The 24,324-nt window shown below is 36.7% G+C and overlaps 1 long non-coding RNA gene across 1 annotated transcript in view; it reads right to left on the reverse strand.

The window, feature by feature from the left end:
* LOC129048243 (uncharacterized) overlaps positions 1-23,862 on the reverse strand; it is a 70,308-nt gene extending 46,446 nt beyond the window's left edge. The window contains exons 1-2 of the long non-coding RNA XR_008510436.1: positions 23,790-23,862; positions 12,401-12,512 (exon numbers count right to left, since the gene is read on the reverse strand). This is a non-coding gene — a long non-coding RNA (uncharacterized LOC129048243). The remainder of the gene's footprint in view (positions 1-12,400; positions 12,513-23,789) is intronic.
* Between the last annotated feature and the right edge of the window lie 462 nt (positions 23,863-24,324).

Below are 24,324 nucleotides of genomic sequence, written 5' to 3' on the forward strand. Positions count from 1 at the left end.
CACAGTGCAATCAAACTAGAACTCAGGATTAAGAAACTCACTCAAAACTGCTCAACTACATGGAAACTGAACAACCTGCTCCTGAGTGACTACTGGGTACATAACGAAATGAAGGCAGAAATAAAGATGTTCTTTGAAACCAACGAGAACAAAGACACAACATACCAGGATCTCTGGGACACATTCAAAGCAGTGTGTAGAGGGAAATTTATAGCACTAAATGCCCACAAGAAAAAGCAGGAAAGATCTAAAATTGACACCCTAACATCACAATTAAAAGAACTATAAAAGCAAGAGCAAACACATTCAAAAGCTAGCAGAAGGCAAGAAACAACTAAAATCAGAGCAGAACTGAAGGAAATAGAGACACAAAAAACCCTTCAAAAAATTAATGAATCCAGGAGCTGTTTTTTTGAAAGGATCAACAAAATTGATAGACCGCTAGCAAGACTAATAAAGAAAAAAAGAGAGAAGAATCAAATAGATGCAATAAAAAATGATAAAGGGGATATCACCACCGATAACACAGAAATACAAACTACCATCAGAGAATACTACAAATACCTATATGCAAACAAACTAGAAAATCTAGAAGAAATGGATAAATTCCTGGACACATACACTCTCCCAAGACAAAACCAGGAAGAAGTTGAATCTCTGAATAGACCAATAACAGGCTCTGAAATTGTGGCAATAATCAATAGCTTACCAACCAAAAAGAGTCCAGGACCAGATGGATTCACAGCCGAATTCTACCAGAGGTACAAGGAGGAAATGGTACCATTCCTTCTGAAACTATTCCAATCAATAGAAAAAGAGGGAATCCTCCCTAACTCATTTTATGAGGCCAGCATCATCCTGATACCAAAGCCTGGCAGAGATACAACCAAAAAAGAGAATTTTAGACCAATATCCTTGACGAAAATTGCTGCAAAAATCCTCAATAAAATACTGGCAAACCGAATCCAGCAGCACATCAAAAAGCTTATTCACCATGATTAAGTGGGCTTCATCCCTGGGATGCAAGGCTGGTTCAATATATGCAAATCAATAAATGTAATCCAGCACATAAACAGAACCAATGACAAAAAACACATGATTATCTCAATAGAGGCAGAAAAGGCCTTTGACAAAATTCAACAACCCTTCATGCTAAAAACTCTCAATAAATTAGGTATTGATGGGATGTATCTCAAAATAATAAGAGTTATCTATGAGAAACCCACAGTCAATATCATACTGAATGGGCAAAAACTGGAAGCATTCCCTTTGAAAACTGGCACAAGACAGGGCTGCCCTCTCTCACCACTCCTATTCAACATAGTGTTGGAAGCTCTGGCCAGGGCAATTAGGCAGGAGAAGGAAATAAAGTGTATTCAATTAGGAGAAGAGGAAGTCAAATTGTCCCTGTTTGCAGATGACATGATTGTATATCTAGAAAACCCCATTGTCTCAGCCCAAAATCTCCTTTAGCTGATAAGCAACTTCAGCAAAGTCTCAGGATACAAAATCAATGTATAAAAATCACAAGCATTCATATACACCAATAACAGACAAACAGAGAGCCAAATCATGAGTGAGCTACCATTCACAATTGCTTCAAAGAGAATAAAATACTTAGGAATCCAACTTACAAGGGACATGAAGGACCTCTTCAAGGAGAACTACAAACCACTGCTCAATGAAATAAAAGAGGATACAAACAAATGGAAGAACATTCCATGCTCATGGGTAGGAAGAATCAATATTGTGAAAATGGCCATACTGCCTAAGGTAATTTATAGATTCAATGCCATCCCCATCAAGCTACCAATGACTTTCTTCACAGAATTGGAAAAAACTACCTTAAAGTTCATATGACACCAAAAAAGAGCCTGCATCGCCAAGTCAATCCTAAGTCAAAAGAACAAAGCTGGAGGCATCACACTACCTGACTTCAAACTATACTACAAGGCTACAGTAACCAAAACAGCATGGTACTGGTACCAAAACAGAGATATAGATCAATGGAACAGAACAGAGCCCTCAGAAATAATACCACATATCTACAACTATCTGATCTTTGACAAACCTGAGAAAAACAAGCAATGGGGAAAGGATTCCCTATTTAATAAATGGTGCTGGGAAAACCGGCTAGCCATATGTAGAAAGCTGAAAATGGATCCCTTCCTTACACTCCATACAAAAATTAATTCAAGATGGATTAAAGACTTAAACGTTAGACCTAAATCCATAACAACCCTAGAAGAAAACCTAGGCATTACCATTCAGGACATAGGCATGGGCAAGGACTTCATGTCTAAAACACCAAAAGCATTGGCAACAAAAGCCAAAATTGACAAATGGGATCTAATTAAACTCAAGAGCTTCTGCACAGCAAAAGAAACTACCATCAGACTGAACAGGCAACCTACAAATTGGGAGAAAATTTTCACAATGTACTCATCTGACAAAGGGCTAATATCCAGAATCTACAATGAACTCCAACAAATTTACAAGAAAAAAACAAACAACCCTATCAAAAAGTGGGCAAAGGATATGAACAGACACTTCTCAAAAGAAGACATTTATGTAGCCAAAAGACACACGAAAAAATGCTCATCATCACTGGCCATCAGAGAAATGCAAATCAAAACCACAATGAGATACCATCTCACACCAGTTAGAATGGCAATCATTAAAAAGTCAGGAAACAACAGGTGCTGGAGAGGATGTGGAGAAATAGGAACACTTTTACACTGTTGGTGGGACTGTAAACTAGTTCAACCATTGTGGAAGTCAGTGTGGCGATTCCTCAGGGATCTAGAACTAGAAATACCATTTGACCCAGCCATCCCCTTACTGGGTATATACCCAAAGGACTATAAATCATGCTGCTATAAAGACACATGCACACGCATGTTTATTGTGGCACTACTCACAATAGCTAAGACTTGGAACAAACCCAAATGTCCAACAATGATAGACTGGATTAAGAAAATGTGGCACATATACACCATGGAATACTATGCAGCCATAAAAAAGGATGAGTTCATGTCCTTTGTAGGGACATGGATGAAGCTGGAAACCATCATTCTCAGCAAACTATCACAAGGACACAAAACCAAACACCGCATGTTCTCACTCATAGATGGGAATTGAACCATGAGAACACATGGACACAGGAAGGGGAACATCACACTCTGGGGACTGTTGTGGGGTGGGGGGAGGGGGGAGGGATAGCATTAGGAGATATACCTAATGCTAAATGGCAAGTTAATGGGTGCAGCACATCAGCATGGCACATGTATACATATGTAACTAGCCTGCACATTGTGCACATGTACCCTAAAACTTAAAGTATAATAATAATAATAATAATAATAATTTAAAAAAAAGAAAATGTTTATTTTCTTCACATATTCTTGTGTTTTAAATCAAAATATATAATTTTAAAAAAAGGGAAGTAAAAAACAAAAATGAGTCAACAATGAAAATGCAACCAAACACCAGTGCAATAACTTTGAGAAAAAACTTGTCCAAAGTTACTTAAGCAATGACAGTGCTATTTAAGCAAAGTGACTGCCATGAAAGAGTAGGTCATTTACACACAGCAGTTCTGATAGTTTTGATATAAAAATCCATCTTGTTATTTTATAATGGCCATTTACAAAACTGTAAGCAATGTGTAAAAAGGGGGAGAGTGTGTTCTGGATAGGAGGACACATACATTTTCATTGGAAACTTCCTCCAGCTCTGCACTGTGCTGGGTAATTGACTTACTTTTCTACTTTATCCTTCCAATTCTTGAGAAGAATCTATTGTCATACGAGTTTTAAAATATGAGGAAACTCAGATTCAGCAACGTTCTGTAACTTACCTAAGTAGCTAGGATGAGGAAGAGTGGGGATGGAAAGGCCTCTCTAAGACTGTCCAAACGATTACCACACCATTACCAGTAGGTGCTCCAGCTGCATTAGCCAATGCAGTAGCCATTGATCACATATAGTTATTTAAATTTAAATTAATTTGAAACAAAATTAAAAATGTGTTTCTCAGGCGTATGGCTAGTGACTGCATTATTCACTACATAAATATTGAACGTGTGCATCATCTCAGAAGAGCCCTTTGTTCAGCACCGAAAGCTGAGAGCTTCATAGACCAAAGAGATAATGAAGGGTTGATGATGATGTTTGGAGAAAGCTCCGTGATTGAGGAAGCAAGAATCAGCCAGGGTCCAGGTGAGTAAGGTTTATCTTTTATTATTCCTGCCTCTTCTTTCAGATTCCTTCTCTAATCCTCATTCCTCATCAAGTACTCCAAGTCCTGATATTCACCACTGCCTTCTTTCCATGATTGCCTGCCCTGAGTGCCGCATTAGAGGCTCATACCCTGCTCCATTAATCTCAGTTTTCCCTTCCAGGAAATCACAGTTGTTGCCATAGAGTTCCACTGATAAAGCTGAGTGAAGATCATCTTCAAAGTTAATAAAAACCAGATAATTGATAGAATTGTCTCAATTATCAAACTTTGCCACCTATATGTGTCCTTAAACATTGATTCTTGCCCCTAATTTTCTGTTAGGAGTACTTGTAGTATGCAAAAGGAATAAACATTTAAAGATTTCTCTTTGAACCAGGGTAAAGACTAAATCCTCTGTGTTTGTTCTCAGACCACTGTTCTTCCCACCCTCCATTTCAAGGACTGTATTTCCCAGGCTTTCTACACTGGGCTTCCAGCTGGCGTTTACAAATGGGAGATACCTTTAAGACCAAAGAGTAGTAGAAAGGTACTTATCTCTTTCTCTTTCTGCCTGTTGAGTCATTTCTGGTAGCAGCTGTGTGGTTCCAGCTCTTGCTAAAGAGGGCTTTTGCTGTGGTTTCTAATTTTATCACCTGATCTGAGCTCCGGGACTCCTGTAATATCACCTTTTCCATTTGCTTCTGCAGCCTACAAGGCAGAGAAGCTGCCTGCTCTTGCTAAGCTCTAGGGTCCCTTCTGTCTGCTATTTGGTTCAGAGCCCCTCATCTCCAGTAAAATAAATTCCCTATATTACTTTCTGCCCCATTTGGATTATTTAGAGTGGTTCCTGTTGTCTTGAATGGATGTCACTGAAGTACCTCACGGTCTGTTTCCTGCTGCCCTCCCTGGCTTCATGTGCCACCTTTTCTCTACAAATTTCTGAGCTATAATCATATTACTCTTTGCTATATTTCCTAAATTTGTTCTCCTTCCCTTCATCTGGATAACTCCTACTGATCCACAAGAGCTTAACTTTTCCTCCAAAACGGCCATTCAACCCTCCTGGACTATCCTAGGTGCCTTGCAATTTTTCCCATGGAAGCCTCTCCTACCAGCTGCCGTATTTTAACATAGCTTCTGAGTAAGAAAACCAGCTCCATGAGGGTGTGTGCCATAACTCCTTTTCATCACTGTCCTCACAGCTTCTGGGGCAATGCCTGATAAAGAAAGAATAGTCAAAAATATTTGAATGAATAAATAAGTGGAAAATATCAAGTGAATTTCAATGTAAACTGCTATGGTCTGTCTGAATGTTTGTATCTCTCCAAAACTCAAATGTTGAAACTTAATCACCAAGGTGATGGTCATAAGAAGTGGAGGCCTTTGGGATTCGATTAGGTCATAAAGGTGGAGTTCTCAATAATGGAATTTATGCCCTAATAAAAGAGATTCAGAGAGCTGCCATGCCTTTACTACCATGTGAGGACAAAGCTAGAAGACACTACCTAGAACCAGAAAGAGATCCATAACAGACACTGAATCTGCTGGCCCCTTGATCTTGGACTTCCCAGCCTCCAGAACTGTGAGAAGTAAATTTCTGTTTATATGCTACTCATTTTATGGTATTTTGGTATGGGACTAATGCAGAAACCAATCCATGTTGGAGGCTGTAATTTTTTTCTGCAAAAACAAAGGTTTTGTTTTAAACTTCTAAAATTATTCTTTGAAGGTGCATTAAAATTTGTAAATTTCATTTCATGGTATCCTACAAAGTACCATGATCCACGTGTTCCGGCACCCATGGATAGCTTAGGACTATTGCTGTCATTCATTTTTTATTTCCTCATTCCCTGTCTTGGGCTTTGTTTTGCTGATCCTTACTTTGGTGACCTTTTTTTTTTTTTTTTTCCTTTTTCTCCCAATGGAAAGTATGCAGAGCAAATGGTAATCCATTTCTAATGGACCTTATATTAATGAACTGTTGAGCAGATGTGCAAAAGAACAAGGACCTTTTGGAGACCATTCCTAATTCAAAAGTACCTGAGAAAGTAATGGGACTTGCAGGAACCAAAACACCAGCACTATTGAGAGTATATTTTGGGATAAAGAAAGCCTCTTGATCTCCCTTATCATATCATATAGATTACTCTTTCTGAACTGCTCTAGTGCCTAGGGGTCGGTGTCTGTGTGCATGTGACAGACAGAGATAGAGACCAAAACAAAGGCAGAGAGACTGTGAGAGGGAGAGAGAAAGGGTTATTATTGTTATTATTATTTTACTGAATTTTATTCTTTAGATTTAGTATGCTCCTCTCTTGTGAAAAGAGATGGAGATAGTATAGTATAGTGCTAAGACTCTGAATTTTGGAAGTAGGCAAAATGTTTTTGAATTTTATCTCCCTGCTAAACAATTAAGTGAACTGGTGAAAGTTACTAAACTGTGATGCATTATTTATTCATATGTAAAATGGGAAGTGTAATAACTAACAGGGTTGTTATTAAATCATACAAAAGTTGTAGGCTGGGCACAGTGGCTGTAATCCCAGCACTTTGGGAGGCTGAGGAAGGCAGATTACCTGAGGTCAGGAGTTCAAGACCAGCCTGCCCAGCATGGTGAAACTCCCCCTCTACTGAAAATACAAAAATTAGCTAGGCATGGTGGAGGGCACCTGTAATCCCAGGTACTTGCGAGACTGAGGCAAGGCAAAGGTTGCAGTAAGCTGAGACCACACCATTGCACTCCAGCCTGGGCAACAAGAGCAAAACTCCGCTCAAAAAATAAAAGGTTGTGACACTTTAAAATGCCCTACATTAGTACGACTAAAAGAGGCTTATTTAGAAAATAGTCCCATTTAAAGACTCAAGATGAGTAGCATGGAGAAAAGGCTGAGTAGCCATTTCATTTATTGGCTGCCAAGGAATGAATGAAATTGGAAAAGCACCCAGCAAAGGACTTTCCACCTATGAGTTTTCAGACCATAATAACTTATACTACTGAAATTTATCTCAGGTGACAAATGTGCAAGTAACTTTACAGCATCTTTCATAGATATAGAAGGATTGGGCTTGGTCTGTATGGCTTTAAGAGGTAGTGTTGGATCTGGGATATTTGGTGCAAGTGCAGATTCCAGAGGAACATGAGTAGAAGCTGGCAAAAGCATGACGGGGATGTTTTCTGTATGCTTAGAGCCCCTGTAAAGTTTAAGCTCTCAGAAGCACTTCTATCCCTGGGTTTCTGTCAGTCTGTGCCCTGCCCACAGCAGCCACATGCTATGCTCTGATGTATGGATGGTATAGGATCCCCATGTTTTGGCTCAGAAAATCAGTGGTGGCTTGTCTGGGACAGAATGAGCCACTCATAACACTTCTAGGTACCAGAGTCTAAATTAATTATTTTATATTAATTTTCTGAGTGAAACCTTACTGTTACAAGGCATAGTTTTGGGTCTTGATTCAAACTAAATTTTCTCCTCTGAAAATTTGCTAGTGGAAGAACCATTTCATATTGCATGCATACTGCCATTTTTCTAAAGCAGTGATATGAAGTTGGAGATAAGAGTTATCCCTTTATGAAAAGACATTCTGCCTTTTTTTTTTCAGCTATGGCAGTAGTTCATATTTTGATGTCTGATTCACTGCCTGGTATCATACCCCTGAGTCTCTTTAGTTTTGGGATGCTCAGCCTCAATCTCCTTTCTTAGAGATAATTTTTTTCTTCTGAGGATTAATTATTTCTTTCTGAGGCAGGGCTGTTTTGCTTATAAAGTATCCCATAGAGTTTATATTCATCTGCTATGGAGAAGGAGCCTGATAAAGCCTTGTTCTTCTTGTACAGAGAGCAAGAAGAGGCAGGCACATAAACCTCTCCCCCACCATGTGTTCACAAAGTTTGAAGTCTCCATCTAACCAACTTACAAGGCAGCTAAATAAGATCAAAAGAGGAGCTTAATTGAAACTTTTAAAGAATAATCACTCTTCCACTATGGCTAGATGTTATATGCATTGGCATCTCACAGTCCAGGCGTGCCATTCAGGGCCGGAGGAAGGCCCCAGCCTTTCTAAAAGGAAATCTATCTATTAAAATTGGCCACACAATTGTTACAAGATGGTAACAGAAATGATCTTAATGGTGCATTAGATCTCAAATTATTTAAGGTTACTTATCAGAGCTCAGTTGTATGACTTTCACAGCGCAAGTTTCAGATTTCACACTCTCTGGGTTGGGGTGCCATTTAGAATTCAAATTGTCTTACAGAAAATGCAAAAATCAAAGCAGATTCACACATGGCAATTTACCAGCTAACCCTTTTCATTTCAGATTTCCAATTTGCTTTCTGCTCAATTCTCTGACAAACAAGGCCACTTGGAATGGAAACTGTAGTGATAACATCATTATTGTCATCATCATCACCACCACCACTGAATATTTTTATTATTGTCATCATTATTATTGTTATTTAGCCCAGGAATTAGCACTGCAAAAGGTTCATTCTAAAATGATAACTAGTCCACGAGGCAGGTAGAAATGCCAGGACTCTGAAATGCACAGTTTGAAGCACTGTATTATAGGTTAGGTCTTAGCAATCTACAGCTTAACAATAAGGCTATACCTAGGAACTTAAGCTATCTGAAGGCAGAGTACACTTTGCAGTGGGCATATAGAGGCCTGCATTCTTATTCCTGCTCAATAATAAAATGTGTGCCTACTCTACAAATCCTGATTTCCTCCTTTTATAGGCATATGAATGTTGTGGTTAAAGACACAGGCCTTGGACTCAGATTCAGAAGTTTGTGTCTTGCTCCACCATTGACTTACATTTTCTAATGTTCACTTTTCTTATCTGTCAAATGTAAATAATAAATAACATTGTTGGGAAGCTTGAAGGAGGCAAAATATGCAAAAGTACTTGACATATTTCAGAGTAAATGCTTAATATATGCTAGTTCTTGGCTTTATTAAACTCGTTGAGTGTGATTAAGTTATATTGAACATTCTGTGATGATTGGATGTATATTCTTATTGAATGTACTTAGTGTGTATGTATCTCATAGATAGGATTTAACTTGTAATCAGATAAATTAAGATACAATATTCTCTTGATATTTAAAGCTGAGATCCTTAAAAATATATCAGCTGTGAATATCATGAGGGCAAACAGAAAACATACCAGGATTCTTGTCCATTAGTTTTCTTAAGATTTTGTGTGTGAGAAAACTGGAGTGAGTAGATTTTGAGAACTATAGCAGCCTGATATATTGAAGAGTCAGTCTGGTTCGGTGGTTTGAGGTAGGTCATACATTTATATTCTGTTCTGTTATTTACTAGCTCCATGACCCTGGGCAAATCATTTGGACTTTCTGAGCCTGTGCATTCTCGTGAAAAAAAAAAAAAAAAAAAAAAAAAAAAACCTGCTTCATAGGAACTGGGATGACAAATAAATTAGGTATTTGAATCCTGAGCTCCTGATGCAATGCTACACATCTTGTAGATGTACAAAAATATTCATGAACGAAGTCAAGGTTATTAGGAAGTGGGATATGGGAAATAACCTTTAAAAAACATCCTTAAGACAAATGGGGTTTAGAATCAGAGTGTGGGAAGGTAATAAGACAGATGCAGAAAACAAAGCTGTGCTGTCATTTGTGATTTTCTACTCAGTTCTTAATCCCACTAAATTGCCTTTCTCAACAACAGCAATAACAACTAAACAATTGCATCTTTGGTTTACATAATATATTTTGTTTTAATCTTTCATTTTTATTTGTTTAAGTAAGCCTGGTCATTAAAGTTTTTCAAATCTAAAAACATTGTATTATTTTAATCCTCTGACCCTTTAAAAAAATTCAAAACAAGCAAGTTTGAGACATTCCTTTAGCTCCAAATATTACTTAGAGTAATTTCTTGAGATCAGATGAGATGGTTGCAGAGAGACAAATGCTTAATATAAGACAGAAAAATGAGAATGTGTGAGGAATATTACCGAGAGGAGAATTCTGGAGCTGAGAACTCTAGCTGTGTCTCAATTGAATCATAAGCAAAAATACCTACTGACCAATGGGAATTCAAACTCTCACCCACCATGAAATTCTAGGGTGCAGAACTGGGAATCGTCTATCACAGACATAATTTAAAACATGCTTGCTGAACCATGAATATACCTCAAACCATGCCAGAAGTTCAGCACAATCCCATGAATTTCTGTTTCCTCTAGAAGCCGGAAAGTTAAGATGCCCAACCCAGATCACCCATAGAAATCGTAGAAACTGGTGCTGAGATAGCTAAGGGGAAGGATGTGGGGAACCAGCCCTTGATCTGTCCCCTGAGCAAGACCTTAGAATTTGCCCAATATTTCAGAGGGCAATTCTTTTAAATATACTTTATTTTTTAGAGTAGTTTTAGGTCCAAAGCAAAATTGAGTGGAAGGTACAGAGATTTTTCATATATTCCCAGTGCCACACACACACAGCCTCCTCCATCATCAACATTCCCCAGAAGAGTGGTTCATTTGTGATAATTGGTGAGGCTACATTGATACATCATTACAGCATGATGTGTTGATATTGGAAACTCATGGGACACCAGACCTAAGTCATTATATTGCTGTGTGAACTTGGGGAATCTATTTATCTTCTCTGAATGCTACTCTTCATCTGGAAAATGTAGCTAAATATTATTTATACACAGCATTGTTATTAAGTGGACTTGAATTATAAGCGATGAAGGACATATGTATTTGTTATTTTTAAACAGCCCTATCAGTAGAGTGGGTGTATGTAAAAGAGGGAATGGTGGTGGGTGTTTGTTTTGTGTTGTTTTGTTGGTTGCTGTGGATCCCGTGAGCGTGGGTGTGGGGTACTAGGTAAGGTCAGCACTCTTGCAGTGTGGGGACATATGTGAGTGAAAAGCTATCTGGTCTGGCTTCCCAGGAGCCCTAGTGTGTGATGGGGTTGGGGAGGAGCTTAGAGGAGCAATGGCCCAAGATGCAAGCACCCATGATGATTAATTTTATGTGTCAGTTGAGCACTCTGTGATAATTAATTTTATGTGTCAATGTTTAGCCAGATTTGACTAAACATTATTTCTGGGTGTCTTTGAGGGTGTTCTTAGTGAGCTTAGCATTGGAATTGGTGGCCTGAGTGAAGCAGAGGGCACTCCCTGGTGTGGGTGGGCATCATCCAGTTTGGTCAGGTCACAAATAGAACACAAAGGCTGAAGAAGGGAGAATTTACTGCTTTCCTCTGCCTAACTGATTTAGGCAGGCTGTCAGTCTTCTCCTGCCCTTGGATTAGAACTCACACCATAGGCTGTCGAGTTCTCAGGTATTTAGACCTAGACTGGAACTATAGCAACTACTCTCCTGAGTCTCCAGCTTTCCACCTGCAGATTATGGGACCTGTCAGTTTCCACAACTGTGTGAGCCAATTTATTTACACACACACACACACACACACCCCCTTGCTGTCAATATTACTAGTACCACTGACGCTACTTTTAAAAAGCAAGTAAATTCTTGAAGACTATATACCATAGTCTTTATACTAGAGATTATATACCATATTTTTTACACTATAGTGTCTAGAATACACAATAATGTAAAGCATAATACATTCTTATATAACTTCAAGTGTCTCCCTATGATAAGTAAGATGCTGCCATTTTACTGAAATATTCTGTACATTCATAATTCTTCATGCACATGTCTCTTCCACTCTGTATCTGCTCTGTATCCTAAATAAGTTAGGGATAATGTCTCAGAAATTTCCTCTGACTTAACACTTATCACGATGTCATTTCCTTTTTTCTTCATGTATATATACATGTTTTTGAATTCAGTCTTGATTTTGCCTCTTTTAGGCCTGCTTTTTCTATTACTCTGATGTGTGTCTGCAATATGAGAACAGAAATCATGTTTGTCTCCTCTCCTCTATCTCCATGGCCCCAGCGACCATATGGGACATAAGGAAGGCCCACAGGGAGTGTGTGTCAACTTGCTTTCCGTAATGGGTGTATTAGGGTTCTCCAGAGGAACAGGACCAATTAAAAATATATTTAACATATAATTATATATATCACTGTATATTATATATATATATCTCATATATACTACATACTATATTATATATAATGATTATATATTATTTATAGATAAGAGGAGACTTGTTACACTAATTGGCTCACATGATTATAGACTGAGAAGTCCCACAGTCTGCCATCTGTAAGCTGCAGACCCAGAAAAGCCGGTGGTGTGATTCAGTCTGAGTCTCAAGGCTTAAGAACCAAAGGAGACAATCTGAGGGTAGGATGAGATGATATGAAATGTTCCAGCTCAAGCAGAGAGGCAGAGACAAAGGGGAGAACTCCTCCCTCCTCCACCTTGTGTTCTATGTAGGCCTTCAGTGAATTGGATGATGCCATTCCACGCTGGGGAGGGCAATCTGCTTTCCTGGGTCTACCAATTCAAATGCTCATTCTCTTTGGGAAACACCATCACAGATACACTGAGAAAGGATACTTAATCTGGGCACCCTGTGATACCCATGTAAACCTATAAAATTAACTATTGCTGCTATAGCCACTGCTTCTGAAGGTGAGGCATGGTTAAAAGCATCAGCCTTAGTCCATAGAGGAAGGGTTATTCAGAACCATAAAGCACCAAGGGCCGATAATGACACCTCGGGTAACACTTACTTCCATTCCACAGCTGAAGGAGGAAGTGAAGCAGGACTAATTTTTATTTACATTGCCTGTTTTGGGAGTGCTTTTTTTGATGGGGCCACTGACAAGTACAATCCAGTGGCTAAAGCTGCCTCCATCCCAAGCCAGCCTTAAGAACTGCCACTGTTTACATCCTGCAGAGGCAATTGTGAGCAGCAAACAAATAAGTAAGATTTGATTAGAGGGCAAGACAGAGAGATAGTGTGGACTGAAGCATTATTATACTAAAATTTAAGAAACAAATGATATTTTCAGAAGTGTTAAATAAATTTCTAATTATAAAATATTAAACTACATGTATATATTAAAATTACTTGGGCACTAAAATTAATTGTTCCAAGAAATATTTCACTCATTCAACATTTATTAACTTCCAATGTGCTAGGTTTTGTTGGTTTCGCAATGGGCAAAAAAAGGCAAGACTGTGCAATATTGTGAGAAAAAATCATTATACAGTAGTAAGTGGTTTATTAGCATACTTAAAATTGGCAGGTAGCACAGATAGAATCAACAAAAAAGTTTTTAATATTAAATCTATGACAGTCTTTGGAAGGGTGTAGCGGAACAGAAAGTGTGACCTTAATACACCAGATATTGTGAGAATTACTCAAAAAACAGTAGGCAGATAAGATTCTATTGAAGAAAAAAATAGCCTATAACAGACTCAAGGAAGAATTAGCTGAAAAGAATACAAAGGCAGTGAAGGCTTTTCAAGTGAAGAAATGGAAGTATCACAGGGGCCAGAAAAGAATCATGAAACTACTCAGGGCTGGGTGGTTACGATATCACATCTGCTTGTTGAGGCTACTTGATCTCTTGTCTTTCATGCCTTTTGTGCAAAGCTCAGGGTATCAGAAGCATCTGTACCAGACAATCAGAGAAAATGAAGATGTGAGGCCTGAAAGACAGTGCAGTGCCCTGGAAGGCTGGAAATTCCAGGTAGTATGGTCATCACTATCTACTGAAAATGAGTATTTCTGTGCATTGCTGATTACTGCCTTCTACTGCTTCTCCATGGTTGGTGGCATAAAGGAGGGTGGCAATATTAAATTATAGCATTCACACACATGCTTACAGGGATCTAGAAACACAGATGACAACCCATACAAAAGACTAGAAAACACCTGAGAAAAACTTATAGAATTAAAAAGAGGCATCATCAATCCTAACAAGCAGATTTAATACCATAATAAAGAGGCTTTCAATAACAGATCTTTAAGAAATGATACTGTCATAAAATATATCTATCTTATCATTAACCAAATAGTCACTTAAAAATATTAATTGTATAGATTAAAAAATTAATAATAGAATATATAGTAAAAACACCACTGAAGAGCAAATTGGAGAATCTGGAAACCTTAAATTAAAAAAATGGAAAAACATGGTGTTCTACATCCATTTATTAGAAGTTCCAGAAGGAAAGACTAGAGACACAGGAAGGAAATAAATAATCAGTGAAATATTTCATAGATCCCTCCCCTGCCCAAAAAAGATCTTTAAATTGACAGCCCTCACTGAATGATAAGCAGGGTAAAGAAAAATGTAACCTCACATTGGGAAATTTAAACAATTGCAGAATAAGGCTGAAGGAACTTTCTAGATAACAAAAATTAAAAATTAAATTAAAAAACACATAAAAAAGCAACACAAAATAGTTTCACATACCACATACCACAACACTGATGCATGAAGCAAATGAAATAATAGTTTCATATTGCTGTTCTGACAGGTTTATAGGTGTGGTAGTTTTACAAGGGCCAGGAAAGCTGCAAAAAACAGCAGATATATTTTTGAAGGTTGACTTTCTTTGGAGCAGAGTCAGAAATATGCTATGTTTCTGGGTATGAAACAGTGGTGATCTCAATGGCAAAAGAATATGTGAGGCCAACATTGCAACCTAAAGTTACAATATTAGTTGAGTTAAGCAAGATTAACAGACAAACCACAAATTTGACAAGGAAATCGGAGGATTGAGATAGCCATAGTATGCCTTCTCGAGTTCTGACATAGTCCTGGCAGACTAGAAGGCAGTATTCACTTGCAAGACTGTTTATATGCACAGGATAGAATGAGGAGAGCCCTCTCTGTTTCTACTCCCTTGGATAAATATGAGGTCTTCCATACATGCAGAGGAGACATGAGGAGGCCTGGGGGAAAACAAAACAAAACTGAGGTATATTTGTAAACTTTCAAAACTTTGAATATATTGCATAGTATACATTCATTGAAAACAAATGCAGAAAGACTTATCAGCTCAAGGTTTCAGGGCAAAACACCGGGCCAGCCAGTGGCTCTTTATTAATATATGCTGACTTAGGTGTGAGCTTTAGGAAGCTATGCTTAAAAATAAAAACAGGAACAAATTAGAATGAGCAGATATCTCAGGAGCTGTACACTGTGGAAGTAACAGACAGGAGAATGAGACCAGGCAGGTCACAGAAAAAGAAACAAACAAAAAGAATAGAACAGAACAGAACAGTAAAAAAAAACCTTGTAGGAAAACCCAGAATCAATGATTTCTTTAATATATTATCTAACAAGATGCCTGGTTTTCCACAAAATAATGTATGAGACATGTCAAGTAACAAGAAAGCAACAAGTGTAACTCATACATAGAAAAAATTCAATCAATAAACAGTATCTCCGAAGGAGAGCAGATACTGTGCCTAGCAGATACAAATGGTTACTACATATGTTTCAAAAACTTAAGAAAATCATGACTAAAGAATTTTTAAAAACATATGACAATAATGAGTGGTAGAATATCAATAAAGAGTTAGAGATTTTAGAAAAAGAATTCAGTGGAAATTTTGGAGTTAAAATATATTATAACTTAAATTTTTAAAGTGTATTAGAGAAAATTTATCATAAGAAAAATATAGTGAAGAAACAGTGAACTTAAAAAGAGATCAATAGAAATTATACAATCTGAAGAAGAGTAAGTAAAGAATATGAGGAAAAAAGGATTGAACCTCAGAGACCTGTGAAACAACATCAAATTTATTAGCATATGTGCAAGGACAGTCCCAGAAAAAGAAGAGTAGGAATGAGACAGAAAAATTACTTGAAAATAAAATGGCTTTAAACTTCCCAAATTAGTTGCAAAATATTTATTTTTTGCACTCAAGAATTTCAAGGAAATGCAAGTTGGACAAATTAAGAGATACATACTTAGACATTATATTCAAACTATTGACAGACAAAGACAAAGATAAAATATTAAATGAAGCAATAGAAGAAAAACAAAAGGCTCATCACACACAGACAACAACAATGTGATTAACAGCTGACTTCTCAACAGTGACAATGGAGGGCAGAAAACAATGGATGACATATTCAAAGTGCCAAAAGAAAAAAATTCAACCAAGATACACACATACACATCCATAAAAACTACCATTCAAAAGTGAAGGTTGCAAAGACATTTTCTGAAAAACAAAAACTGATAGCATGTATTCCTAGTAGACCTTCCTTAGGAGAAATAATAGTCTTTTAGGCTAAAAAGAAGTCAAAGCAGATATTATCTCCAATTCACATGAATAAATAGAGATCACTAAAAAACACAATTATATAGGCAAATATAAAAGCCCGTGTAAATATATATTTTTCTCTTTTTCCTAACTGATTTAATAGATGATTGCATGTAACAATAAGTATGAAATTGTATAAAGATTTCATATGCTATAAAATATGTCATATGCATGTATATATAGCACAAAGAAGGGATAAGAAATTGAGTTATATTGAGGCAAATATTTTGTATTTTAATGAAATTAAGTACTAATCTGAAATTAATTGTGATAAGAGACAGTGTATATTGTAATTCCTAGAGCAATACTAAGAAAATAACTTAAAAATATGCAAAATTTTTTACCAACCTGATACTTTTGAAAACAATAAATACATTAATTAAAGGATGCAATAGAATAAAACAACAAACAAATTAAAATAGTACAACATAAAATATCTATTTAACATAAGACAAAGTAGCAAATGAGGACCAAAAGTATAAAAAGAAATGACAAATCTTTGGATAGATTCACCAAAAAATAAACTAAGAAAATACATGTTTTAAAAATCATTCATACAATAGAGGACATCACTACTAATCCTATAAAAATTAGAAGTGTTATTAATGGACACTATCAAATTTATGCCAACAAATTAGGCATCTTAGTTGAAATAGACAAATTCTTAGAAATATAGAAATTATCAAAAATGACTCAAGATAAAATACACAATCTAAATAGACATATAATGTGCAAAGAATTTGAATTAATAATTACAAATCTTCCCACACACAAAATTCCATGTTTGATGTGTTCACTGGAAAAATCTATGAAATAGAGAAGAAATAATAGTACTCCTTCACAAACTCATCCACAAGAAGTGTAAGTTGAAAAAAAAGGAAAAAACAGAAGGAAAGGGAATCTGCCCAACTCATTCTAAGGGGACTGTATTTGTGTTATATACCAGAGTAAAAGACATTGTAAGAAAGGAAAACTGTAGACCAATACCCTTCAGGAATATAAATACAAAAATTCTCAACAAAGTATTAGCAACCAACTCCAGCTATAGATAAATGGGGTTATACACCATAAACAAATGAGGTTTATCCCAGGAATAGAAGCTTGATTTAATATAAAAATAGCAATTAACATAATTTACAATATTAATAAGCTAAAAGGCAATATTACATAATTATCTCAACAGATTAAAAAATGAGACAAAGCCAAAATAATAAAATTTTTCAACAAATAATGATAGAATAGAATGGTACTCTTATAAAGTCATCTATGAAAAATCTACATCTAACTTAGTGAAAGACTGCATTTCCTCTAAGGTTGGAAAAAAGGCAAGGATGCCCTTTCCTTCCATTTCGATTCAACCTCATAGTAGAGGTTGTAGCCTATGCAATAAAGAGAAGAAATGGAACTCAGGATGAAAGGTAAGAAGTAGAACTGACTTTATTCATAGATAGCATGATCTTGTAAGTAGAAAATCCTGAGGAATTCTTAATGCACTTACTGGAACTAATAAATATATTCAGCAAAGTTACGGGGTCAAAATACAAAATTCATTAGTTTATTTCTACATGCAATGAATAGTCAAAGATGAAATTATAAAAACAATTTCAAATATAATAGCATCAATAAGATAAAAATATTTTAAAAATTTAAATTCAATGCAATCTGTATAAAATTCACTTCAGGCTTTTTTTTTTTTTTTTTTTTTTTTTGCAGAAATTAACAAGGAGATGTTAAAATGTATGTGAGTACGCAAAGGACCTAGAACAGCCAAACAGGTTTGAAAAAGATAAACCAAGTCATAGAACTTACACTTTTTTATTTCAAAGGGTTTGGCCCATAATCCCAAAGGACACAAACCCTAATGCCATAATTCCAAAAGATGAAAATCTCTAGAGTTTAAAATTCTGAAAACCATAATCTGGAAAGATCAAAATCCTGAAAATATAATTCTAAAAATGTTTTAAAGATATTTACTTACATTTTTAAAGGGGTATTTATTTGAGAAACATAAAAAAATCATAGAACACTTCATAGGCCACTTTACATGATAAAATAGGCAGTAATTACATATTTTATAAACATAACCACTCAGTTATACTAATTACAATTACATGGATATAACAGTTACGGGCAAATAAACTGTACTCATGAAGAAACAAGTCAAAAAGTAAAATGTATAAATGAATATCACTATGGTTGGTAATTGTGTGCACCCAGCTTTTTAACTGCAGTTATTTGAAATACTGTGGACAACCTAAGTCTTTTTTTGTTTTTTGTTTTGTTTTGTTTTTGAGACAGAGTCTTGCTCTGTCTCCCAGGCAGGAGGGCAGTGGTGCAATCTTGGCTCACTGCAACCTCTGCCTCGCAGCGGGTTCAAGCGATTCTCCTGCCTTAGCCTCCCGGGTAGTTGGGATTACAGGCATGCACCACCGCACCTGGCTAATTTTTCTATTTTTAGTAGAGATAGGGTTTCGCCATGTTGGCCAGGCTGGTTTCTAACTGCTGACCTCAAGTGATCCGCCTGCCTTGGTCTCCCAGAGTGCTGGGATTACAGGCGTGAGCCACTGCAACTGGCCGACAACCTAAGTCTTTTGATTAGATGGATCAAAAACACAATGGGTCACCACTATGTATGCAGTCACCCAAAGAGCTGAAATCTCAAGAAATTTTATCATTAACAAACGTTATGCAGATGTATAAAAAGGACATCCTTTTATTTAGTGAGGAAGTGTCCACATTTTTACATGCATACACAATGCTTACACACAGTGTCCATGTTGTGGTAATGCACTTTCGTTGAGTCAAATTTGCAAAAAGTGCACAAAATGAATTACAGCACTCTAAAAGTCTTTCCGCACTTTATATCTTCAGTAGTGAAAATTATGTGAAGATAAAATGCATAGCATAGCAAATTGGTGCTATGGGTGAAGGGGCAGATGTCGTACATGATTAAACAATTTGGCAGGGAAAATTTCTTGTATTTTTTGCATGTGTTTTCACTTCTATGATCTTTGAAACACTCATTGCATTTGTATTTGGGGAGTCATTGTGATGTACAAATTGTGTAAGCATATGCCACCCTTTTAAAAGTTTGATTATTGCTGGGCCATTGCAAGTAAGCAATTTTCTGCTTTTGTAGAACCAATAATAATTAGCTTTTAAACTTTTATCTTTCACCATTAAGTAGCCTTGTACCCTTAACTTATCAAAGCCATTTTGTGAGGGAACAATTTCACAGATCTCGTCCACTGTGTTGTAACGAATACAGTAAGAGGAAATGATATTCAGCTTCCCCAGTACCAAACCTGTGTTAGTCAGGATTCTTCAGAGATACAGAGCCAATAGGACATGTAGATAGATATATCAGAGGAAGTTTATTAGGGGAATTGGCTTACACAGTTATGGAGGCTGAGATGTCCCACAGCAGGCTGTCAGCAAGCTGGAGACCTTGAGATGCCAGTTGAGTGGCTCAGTCCAAGTCCGAAGGCCTCAGAACCAGGAAAGCTGATGATGTAGCTCTAAGTTTGCACACCAAATCCTCAGGACCTGGGGGGTAGCTGGGGTGGAAGTCCTGGAATCCAAAGGCCAGCAAGCCTAGAGTTATGATGCCCAAGGCAGCAGAATAAGAAAAGTCTGTCCCAGCTCTCAGAGAGAGATCAAATTGGCTTATGTATTTGTTCTCTCCAGGATCCTGGCCCATTAGATGGAGCCTGCCAACGCTGAGGGCAGATCTTCCCCACTTAGTCCTCTCAGACTTATACACTAGTCTTCTCTGAAAACACCATCACAGACACACCTTAAATAATGCTTTACTGGGTTTCTAGGTATCCCTTAATCCAGTCGACACCTAAAATTAAGTCGACAAATCTATCCTTTGTCAACCAGTCACCCATTCACATCTTCTTAAGTTATACTTAATTTCCAAATAAATACAATAACAAGGTGATAGTTCCACTTAACATGATGCAACTATACTGTGCACAATTAAAAATGTACTAAAATGTTCCCCAGAATTTGGCTTTAAGAATTTCAACATTTGGGATTTTAATCTTTCAGAATTATCATTTTTGGGATTTTAGATGTTAGGAATTTTTAGACTTTAAGGAGTCTGATTTTTAGAGATTGTGATCTTCTGAGATTTCAGTATTTGAGATTATGGTGTTTGGGATTGTATTTTATGAGATTATGATCTGCACCAGCTTTCAAAATGTGCTATAAAGCTAGAGAATAAAGACACTGTGGCATGGCATAAGAACAGACATACAATCAATGGAACAGTATTAAAAGTTCAAAACTAAGCCCTAACATTTATGGTCAACTGATTTTTTAAAAAAATTTGGTAACACAATTCAAAGGGGAAAGGACATTCTCTTCAACAAATGGATATTCTCAAGAAAATAAAGCTGTTTTAAAGACTTTAGAAATTGAACAAGATGTATAAATACAAAGCTAACTAAAAACAGAAAAAGAACAAATAGAGATATTTCCAAAACTAACTACAGGTAGATAAAGAACCAAGAGAGACATTTTATGGTGACAAAATATACAATCTATCAAGGCTACCTTATAACCATAATATCACAATGATAAAATACGTACTACAGAATCTGTTAGAAATATAAAAGTAAGCTTACAAGTCAATAATCAGAGTAAGTTTTTTAACACACTTCTCTCAAAATTAATAGGTTATATAGATAAAAATAAGGCAGAATATTAAGGACTCGAATAATGTTATTAAGATTTATCTAATAGATAAAATAGTATTTTTACAGCCAAGACATAGAGAATAAATTTTTTCCAAACATTTCAGAAATTCACTAAAATTCAGCATATTTTAGGTCACAAAGGAAGTCTCACAGTTTTTAAAAATTATGTTTATATGTGGCTGCAAAATATTATATATAGCTGCATTTATTGCATAAAGTCAACAAGATTAAGAATTATAAAAGTATTATACTCAGGGCCGGGTGCTGTGGCTCACGCCTGTAATCCCAGCACTTTGGGAGGCCGAGGCGGGTGGATCACCTGAGGACAGGAGCTCGAGACCAGCCTGATCAATATGGTGAAAGCCCGTCTGTACTAAAAATACAAAAACTAGCCGGGCGTCTTGGCAGGCGCCTTGTAGTCTCAGCTACCCAGGAGGCTGTGACAGGACAATTGCTTGAAGCTGGGAGGTGGAGGTTGTAGTGAGCCGAGATCTTGCCACTGCACTCCAGCTGGGTGACAGAGTTAGACTCGGTCTCCAAAAAAAAAATACAAAAGTATCATACTCAAATCTATACACTTCAGTATTAAACAACCAACCACAGACCATCTGTGCCCAGTGCTTCTAACTAATTATTTTTCACAAATATATATACTAGATGAAGAGCTGAATGACATGTTTGGCATCATTTTCTCAAAGAACCTCACCAAAATAACAATAAGGTGAGTTTTAATTTTATCATTTGAGAAGTAAAGCCACAGGACAAAGATAAGTAGAAAGAAGACATGGGAATGGAGGAGGAAATTGGAAAACACACTGCTTCCACGTAATACATGGAAAGCCATAGTAGAATGTCTTCCTTACTTTAGTAATTATAACTAACCAGATGATATACAAAATGACAATTATTTTATGTCCATGAGAAAGCTGAGATCACAAGGTAACCTAATGAAAAAAAAATCCAGAAATTACCAGCCTTTTCTGGCCAGGTTGAGATTCTGCTTTCATCTTTGGCAGAGTAACATGAGAAGGTGGAAGCACCACAGACACAGGTGAATGTGCCTGTAAGTGAATTTTTAATAAAAATTTAAAGGCTTACTGTGGTCTGGACTGATTGGTATCTTGGAGGGCCCCAGACACAAAGGAACCTATAACTACCTATTATCTCTTCTCCAAGGACCTTATTAAGTGCTCTCTTGAAAGAGTAAAGGTAGGGACCCCTATCTGAGATACAGGTACGCTGGGTCTGCTATTATCTGAGGTCAGAGGAGAACTAGATAAACCCACTTGAGCTCTGGCACTTATATAGTTTAGGAGACAGATACAGTCTGTCATAGGCAGCTTCTAAGATGTTCTTAGTGATCCCTGTCTCATGATATTCATGCCTTTGAGTGATCTTCTCCCCTTGAGTTTGGGCCAGGCATATTAACTAGATTGTAATGAATGGAAGGTGGCAAAAGTGACATTACTTCTGAGGTTACATGTGAAAGTCTGTCTTCCTTCTTTGCCATCGCTCTCTCTCACTCTCTCTAGGTTGCTAATGAGACTGCACTGTAGAGAGACCCATGTAAATGAACTTGGAAGTTCTTTTAAGAGATTAGAAGTCTCTTTCCTCAGTCATATCCTGAGATGTCTCCCAACTCAGCCATATCTTGATTGCAGTCCTGTGAGAGACTCTAAAGCCAGACTGTCTAGCTAGGTGGCTTCCAGACTTCTGACTCGGAGAAATTCTCAGAAAATGAATCTTTGATGTTTTAAGCCATTAAGTTTTGGAGAGTGTTGTGCAGCAATAGCTAAGCAATACATAGACCTTTGCTGGAGGGAAGACATCAGAGAGAAATCTATTTATCTGCCTAAATATGGGGAAGAGATAGAGAACCAGTACCTGGGTCTTATGCAAAAACCAAAAATAAAGAGAAAGCCTTGAAAGTAGCCAGGGAAAACAAAACATATTAAATAGAGAAAACAATAGTAAGAATGATGGCTGACTTCTCATCAGAAAACAGCAACGGAGACTATAAGACAATGGAATAACATATTTAAAACCCATTTTTTTTTAAAGAAAAAAAGAAAAGTCAAACTAGAATCCTATATCCTGCAAGTCAACACATAGAAAATGAGATGACAATGTGAGAGAAAAGATAAATTACAGAACCCATCTAGGAGGTCCAGTAACCTAATATTTAACCCTAGAAATGAGTTTCTGAGAGAAGAAAGAAAAGGGAGGAAAGGAAATTATCGATGAAATAATGGAAAATATTTTCCCAGAAATTAAAAAGAAGTGTTTAAAAAGTGAACAGGCTCTAGTCACCTAATATATTGAGTGAAACTACATGAAAATATCTTATGTGATTATGGGGACAGAATATATATCTATATATAGTATATATATATGTATTTATGTACATGTATAATGCACACACAGAGAGAGAGAGAGAATCAAGAATCAGAGGTTCGATAGTCATTATATACCTCAATCACACCCTTGGAAACTAGAAAACAATGTAGAAATTTATTCAAAATTAACTATTTCTAACTGAGAATCTATTCCCAATCAAATTAATTGTGGGAGTTAATTAAGAAATTATCAAAACTGAATATTTTAAAACTTTACCTATAACACGCTCTTTCTCAGGAAACCACTAAAGGATATGTCCCACCAAATCGGTGGAGTAAATCAAGGAGAATAGTAAGGAATCCAAGAAACAGAGGATCCAATGCAACAGAAGTAAATGGAATCCTCAGGATGATGGTAAGATTCTAAAAGGACAGGTACCCAGCAGGCCGGGAATCCCTTCTGTCCAGCCTGAGGCATCTAAGAAAATCTGTAAGGGTCTCATCAAGCAGGTAACAGTGGCAGCATACCTAATGTGTCTCAACTTCTTGTAATGAGAGTTTCACCGCTGAAAAAGTTTGGTTGTGAAGTAATGATGAGCTCACAGAAAATAAGCTATAAGAAAATAGTATGTTGTTCAGGCAACAATATAATCAATGGTGGCTAATATTTATGGACATACTGAAGTAGGCATGACTACCGATCTAGCCAAAATTAAAGTATATTGGGAAAAGTGTGGGGGTGTTAGGATGGGTGGGAGTGGTGTTGCAAAGAATTGGTAAAAAACAGCTAAGAATCCATATTATATTTGGAG

This window comes from Pongo abelii, chromosome 8, assembly GCF_028885655.2.
Source record: "Pongo abelii isolate AG06213 chromosome 8, NHGRI_mPonAbe1-v2.0_pri, whole genome shotgun sequence".
Lineage (NCBI taxonomy): Eukaryota > Metazoa > Chordata > Mammalia > Primates > Hominidae > Pongo > Pongo abelii.